This window comes from Rattus norvegicus, chromosome 9, assembly GCF_021556685.1.
Source record: "Rattus norvegicus strain SHRSP/BbbUtx chromosome 9, alternate assembly SHRSP_T2T, whole genome shotgun sequence".
Taxonomy (NCBI): domain Eukaryota; kingdom Metazoa; phylum Chordata; class Mammalia; order Rodentia; family Muridae; genus Rattus; species Rattus norvegicus.
The window spans coordinates 23,286,206-23,292,910 of NC_141542.1; the positions used below are offsets into that span (position 1 = coordinate 23,286,206).

The window sequence follows — 6,705 nt, forward strand, 5'->3', positions numbered from 1 at the left end:
CATTTGTTTCATAACTTCTGTTAGTCTTTCTATGTCTCTGTTTAATTTCTGTTTCCCTGATCTGTTCATTGATGAAAGTGGGGTGTTTAAATCTCCTACTATTATTGTTTGGTGCAATGTATGATTTTTTTGAGCTTTAGAAAGGTTTCTTATTGTTTAGGGACACAACTGCTATATACTTGACTAATATAGCAATAACCCAGAATATCCGCAAGAAGCCTGTGACTGTTGGCCACATGAGGATGAGTGTCTTTCAAAGTTCATCATGATTTTTGGTAAGATCTTCCCTGTAATTGGAGGCATGGCTTCCCACAAACATGGTCAGTTATCTAGAATCTCCTCCTTGGTTAGCATCTCATCCTTGTTTTTGTCTGACTCATATACCAGATGCCGGGCCTCAGCCTGTGCATGGTCATAGTCCTCAGGGAGGATCCAGTGGTGAATCTCATCCTAGTCCAGCTTCCCATCCTTGTTGAGATCTGGGAAATCATTGAACTGCTCCCCAGACAAAACCCAGTTTGTCTTAGGGGAATTGTCCTCATGGGAAAAAGATGTCCATAATGTACTCATCCTGGTCCACAAAACCATCCCCGTTCTTGTCGATATCCTCCAGGGTTTCCAGATCTACAATCTCCTTCATATGTTCTAAATCCTTTTAGTGTAGAAAAGCAATGAACCCGTCCTGAGTAGCTGTCAGGTCACTGTCAAGGCCTTAAACCTCCTCTCATTTCATCTCGTGGAGGCATCTTTTTAAAGTTGTGATGATCAGAGCTATCTTGGAATTCAGCAAGGTTTCCCAGGTAGTAGCCATAGGTGGCCTGCTTGTATTCCTCCCAGGAGATATTTTCATCTATGTCCCTATCATAATCCTTCCAGAGTTTAGCCACATTATGGTAGATGTATCTTTTCTGTACCTGTTTGATCCAAACTTTCAGGTCTTCAGGAGTAACAAGGCCGCCTCCATCACTGTCAATTGGATCAACACTTTTCCCCAGCCTCTCCTGCTCTCGTCCAGGCTTAGTTATCAAAGGTCTTGGAGTCCTCCTTGCCCAGGAAGACCTCATGATCGTACAGGAAGCTGTGCTTATTCTCTGGTGGCCACTCGCCCTGCTCTGAATCAGGACAAACCATGTGCTCCTTGCTCATCATGCTCTTGGCCATGAACACCAGGACCAGTGCCAGCAGCAGCCCATGGAGAGTCTCAGGCTGACACCATGCACCACAGTCGTGATCAAAGGGAGGCAGCAGCAGAGTAGGGGCTCAGAGTACCTTAGCCGCTGTCCCTTCCCCAGAGAGGGCTTTTGTTACATTTCCAATGTTATCCCTTTTCCTGGTATCCCATCCACAAAACCCCTTATAACATGCCTCCCCCTTCTACTATGAGGGTGTTACCACCCACCCAACCACCCAGGCCTACCTGGCTCCCTGTTCTGTTTTCCCCTACGCTGGGCATCAAGCCTTGACAAGACTAAGGGCTTCTCCTCCCATTTGTGTGCAAGAAGGCCATCCTCTTCTACATATGCAGTTGTAGTCATGGGTCTGTCTGTCCATGTGTACTCTTTGGATGGTGGTTTCGGCCCTGGGAGCTCTGGTTGTTTCTTATTGTTGTTCTTATGGGGCTGTAAACCCATTCAGCTCACTCAATTCTTTTTCTTACTTCTCCATTGGGGACCCTGATCTCAGGTGAATTGTTGGCTGCAAGCATCTGCCTCTGTATTTGTCATGCTCTATACCCCACTCTTTTGAGCAGATCACCACAGAGCAACGAAGATGTATTGTCTTGAAGTGATGATCTGTAGAAAAATAGATGATTTCTTAATTCCTAATGATGGTTCTATAAGAATTCCTAAAATTAGATTAGTAATTTTAAGCTTTTATAATAGGACTGCTATTATGTTTTATCTGGTAATCAAAATTGCATTGAGAACCCTGCCATTCTTAAAGTGACATGAGTGAATCGCTTCTGCAATACCAAGCAGGCATCTACAAATTAGAGCCCATCCTAAAAGGGTGTAAACGAAATAACCAAAGTTCATAAAAAGAGAACTAATGATTTACTATAGGTGTGAGAACTGAACATAAATAATTGACTGGATTTGCCTATAGGGAATTTCACTTATTCTTTTCTCATAAAAATTACAGCTTTTAACTCTCCATGAACATGCACAGCCAGTGACAGATGGTGACGGTTTATCCTGATGATTACTCTTCATGGATATGCATGTAATCATTCTCTGCCGTAAACTGATTATCCAACTTATGATTTGAATTCCTGTGCAAACTTGTGGTGAACTTTTCACCATGTGGTGCTGTGTTCAGAGAGATATACAAATGCTGAGGGCAAAGAGAGAGAAAGCTTTTCATACAGAACTGAACTGAAGAGAACAGAACTCAAGAAGAACTTAGAAGTAAAGGCATAGCGTTGAGAGTAAGGCATTGAGAGTAAGGAAATTATTGTGTCATAAGACCAAGAGGAAAGGAGATAAGAAGAAGGGAGCAAGGAGAACCTTTTAAGCCAAACTTTATGGAGGCAAACCTTTGTAGAAACCTTTAGGAAAACAGAAGAACTTAGAAATAAAGGTTAAAATCACTGCTCTTCAGCCTTCATCCTGGCTCACTGGCTAGCCTGTGCTCTTCAGTCAGGCTCACTGGCTAGCCTCTGCTCTTCATTCAGGCTCACTGGCTAACCTCTGCTCTTCAGTCAGGCTTACTGTCTAGCCACTGCTCTTCAGTCAGGCTCACTGGCTAGCCTCTGCTGTTCGGTCAGGCTCACTGGCTATCCTCTGCTCTTCAGCCTGGCTCACTGGCTAGCCTCTGCTCTTCAGCCTGGCTCACTGGCTAGCCTCTGCTCTTCAGCCTGGCTCACTAGCTAGCCTCTGCTCTTCACCTGGGCTCACTGGCTCGCCTCTGCTCTTCAGCCTGGCTCACTAGCTAGCCTCTCCTCTTCACCTGGGCTCACTGTCTAGCCTCTGCTCTTCACCTGGGCTCACTGGCTAGCCTCTGCTCTTCAGCCTGGCTCACTAGCTAGCCTCTCCTCTTCACCTGGGCTCACTGCCTAGCCTCTGCTCCACAGTCAGGCTCACTGCCTACCCTCTGCTCTTCAGTCAGGTTCACTGGCTAGCCTCTGCTCTTCAGTCAGTTTCACTGGCTAGCCTCTGCTCTTGAGCCTGGCTCACTGGCTAGCCTCTGCTCTTGAGCCTGGCTCACTGCCTAGCCTCTGCTCCACAGTCAGGCTCACTGCCTACCCTCTGCTCTTCAGTCAGGTTCACTGGCTAGCCTCTGCTCTTGAGCCTGGCTCACTGGCTAGCCTCTGCTCTTGAGCCTGGCTCACTGGCTAGCCTCTGCTCTTGAGCCTGGCTCACAGGCTAGCCTCTGCTCTTCAGTCAGGTTCACTGGCTAGACTCTGCTCTTCAGTCAGGCTCACTGGCTAGCATCTACTCTTCAGTCAGGTCACTGGCTAGCCTCTGCTCTTCAGTCCCTCTCACTGCCGAGCCTGTCCTCTTCAGCTGGGCTCAGTGGCCTATGGGGCCCTAGCACATCGCTTAACCATCTGCTCATGACCACACTGTCAACCTGACTGCACTGACTTCTTAAAGTTGTCCTCTAGAAAGAGCACAAAAAACCAAAGACAAACACCACAGGGACCTTTTCCAATGGGCTTTTTTCAACCTTAAGTACTTTCGTTATTTCTTTAAAAAAGTGAAATATAATTTCTGCTATTCATATGGCCAAGAGAGCTGTGCAGTAGTCATTGCTTTATGGAATTTGGTACTAAATAAAAGGATTCATTTTTTTCTATTATGATGTTATCTGTATGCTGTACGATGTATCTTTAGAAAACACAACACCAAATTCCTAAAATCTAGATGTTTTAAGACGTCAGCTCATGGACAAACATAACTGCTTACCTATCTAGACTGGCCTTTTTTGCTATACTGCAGGTACTATCAATTTTCCACACTACTTCCATGATTTTCAAGAATGATTAAGAGAAAAATAAATTTAGCATAATGGCCAGAAAGGGGATTCTGTCAAGTTGTCTTATGTGGGACAAGATACCAAGCTATGACTGGTAAGCCTAAAACTACCTGTTCCCGAAACTGACAGAACTTACAGAAAATACATACTTTCTTATCATTCCTCTGCCCCGATGGTCAGAGATTTATTGGGCGCCTACAAGATCCTAGCACTGTGCATCTAAGGATATAATGGTGAATCAAAAACTTAATAAAAAGCTTAATTAAGGAATAAAGAAAAACGAACCATAATTTTGAAAGTCAGAATTCAATATCAGCAATACCACCATTTCTTTAACTGGTGATTTCTGAAAACTTCATCATTTTTTCCATGGGCTTCTACAGTAATGATACTCAGTCTCGATTTTGTAAGACACAAACAGGCAACTCACACTTCTTTCGTGGCTCCCACAACTGTCAAAGCGAACAACACTGTCACTGTCCATTGTGCTTCCCTATCAATCCTGCTATGGATGGTAATAAATTCCAGTCTTTTAAATATGTAAACAGGCCACCACTTAAGGGGAAATGTTATTATGATTACCCAAACCGGTATATTCTCTAAATTTTTCACATACATTTTACTGATATCACAATGCAAATTCACCACAAATATTTAACCAATGAAAACAGAAATGTTGAATAGGTCTGCAAATAGGATCAATAATCACATACACTTGAAAACAACTATCATGGAAACAAAAAAACATAATAGGAGAAAAGTTACATTACTAAAAGGTACAGAAGCAGCAAAAAGGACACTACATTTCTTGGTTTAAAAGTTAGGTGATACACTTGATTTTTTAAAGACAGGCAATGTACTTGATCTTTAAGCCCTTCAACTGTGCCCTGTCCACATAGAAACTGCAGTAGATGACAATCTTTTGTAAGATTTATTTATTTATATGTGAGACAATGCAGCTGTCTTCAGACACACCAGAAGAGGGCATCAGTACTCCTTACAGATGGTTGTGAGCCACCATGTGGTTGCTGGCATTTAAACTCAGGACCTCTGGAAGAACACTTGGTGCTCTTACCCACTGAGCCATCTCTCCAGCCCTCACATTGGCCTCTTACAGGCATAAAGAAGAGAGCTATGTCGTTTGGTCTCAGGTAACCAGCCAATCAGGAGTGTATAATGGCTTCCCAATGTTTTGGATCAGGTAAGCTTCTGTTATTGAGATGAAAGGCCTCTGCTGAAGCCTCCAGTTGAGTAACAGAGTGTCTGGAAAGACTGAAAGAGTGGTTGTACCTTGGTGAAGCCTGGCCCTTCAGTGCCTCTGCAGCCTGAGGCAGAGTTCTGTTGGGAACACAAGAGCACTTGGCCAGAGATCATAGGGGACTGCATTTTGGTTGAGCCCTGAGACCTGGATGAGCAGAGGCCTCCACAGTCCTGATAAAGGGAAGCAGAACCACATAGATGTGAGGGAACAATGGATCTTTGAACTGCATATTATCCACTTCATTTATCTTTGCTGTGTACATAGTACATGTAAATGACAAGGGCATCCTACTTTATCACATCTAGTCTCTCTAGATGTTAAAACGTGTGGAAGTTTAAACACAGTAGAGCTAGTTCAGCAATACATTGTGTCCCATTTTGTTAAAGAAATTTATTTTATTTCTATTTATATATTTTTCTTTTTCACTTTACGTTCTGCTCACTGACTACTGATACCTAATTATTCTTTCCCACAATCCTTCCCCAATTCTCCTGGCACAGTCTTCTCTTACTGTATGTGGGCCAACTGTCTCAGTACCTCCCTTCTTCTCCGAAAGCCTTTCCTGGGGGAATTGGTGAGGATGCTGGTTTTGAATGCCTTGGACTTGGCTTTCTTCATGCTCCAATTTGCTGGCTTTGGGAAGTTGGTGAAGAACTGTCTGTGAACTTGGTACTTCATCCAGATGGTACACAAGAGGCAGTGGTTTTGTTAATATTTTTGAGAGTATATTTCAATCAAACCTATCCTACTAATATCCTAACAATGACAAAGGTAATGGGAGGCTACACATCTATTCCATTAGTTTTCAGTTCTTCTCAGAGCAGCAGTGTAGAAGCCCACAAAGCTGGCAAAGTGAAGTGAGGTCACGCAGGGGTCCTAAGAGCACAGTCCTACTATCTTAGAGTAACTCCTAGGGACTTACCATATCCATACACCCATAGCTCCATATGCACTAGACCCCAGTGAAGTGCTCAACATACATTGCTTTTGTCACTCAGTTTGCCACAAATGTTAGAAATATGAAAAGTTCAGGAATCTTGAAGGTGTGAATAAGTCCCAGTGACTGGAGTAAGCTCAAACAGTCTGTGACAACAAAGAACTGCTTGAGCATCCAAGAGACAAGACGCTCACCAGGACCATAGTTGTATCCCAGTAAGAAACTTTTAATATTAAGGCTTCAGGTGAAAAGATAAATTAGGAGTTCTAGGCCAAAAAGTTTGATCCTCTGGCCTCAGGGTTTCAGCCATTCTTTCAGCCTTTCCTGTCCCTCTCACAGGATCAGAGTTGTCACCTGGAAGCAGGGTTATCTGGAAGGCACATAATACATATCCACAGACTCCTCTTTGGGTACAAACTGATAGGCAACTTCAAGGCTTAAAGTCATTCTCTCTCTCTCTCTCTCTCTCTCTCTCTGTTTCTGTCTCTGTCTCTCTCTCTGTCTCTCTGTCTTTCTCTCTGTTTCTCTC

At 43.6% G+C, this 6,705-nt stretch overlaps 1 pseudogene; it reads right to left on the bottom strand.

Moving 5' to 3' along the window:
- Positions 1-253: 253 nt before the first annotated feature.
- LOC148003530 (reticulocalbin-1 pseudogene) lies at positions 254-4,462 on the bottom strand (annotated as a pseudogene).
- Between the last annotated feature and the right edge of the window lie 2,243 nt (positions 4,463-6,705).